Raw genomic sequence first — 298 nt, 5'->3', positions numbered from 1 at the left:
CGTGTCTCTCAAACAAGAGGCCACACAAATAGGGCCTGGGCCTCCATGCTGACCCTCACCCACTTAGATGCTCAATATTCACGTGACATCCACACCCGAGGGTCCTGGGGTGGGTGGGTGACCCCCAGAATGCAGGTCTAGTAACCGAGACATTGAATGGGGCAGTATCCACAAGGGCGGAGGCTAATTCTGTACATCTGGGCCTACAGAGCCAGCACCCATCGTCAAAACTCTTCATCCTCTTCCTCAATCTCGCTTTCTCTCTCGCTTTTTTTCTTCTTCTTCTTTTTTTTTTTTT

Source organism: Mastomys coucha, unplaced genomic scaffold (genome assembly GCF_008632895.1).
Source record: "Mastomys coucha isolate ucsf_1 unplaced genomic scaffold, UCSF_Mcou_1 pScaffold22, whole genome shotgun sequence".
Lineage (NCBI taxonomy): Eukaryota > Metazoa > Chordata > Mammalia > Rodentia > Muridae > Mastomys > Mastomys coucha.
This window is presented reverse-complemented; position numbering follows the sequence as displayed.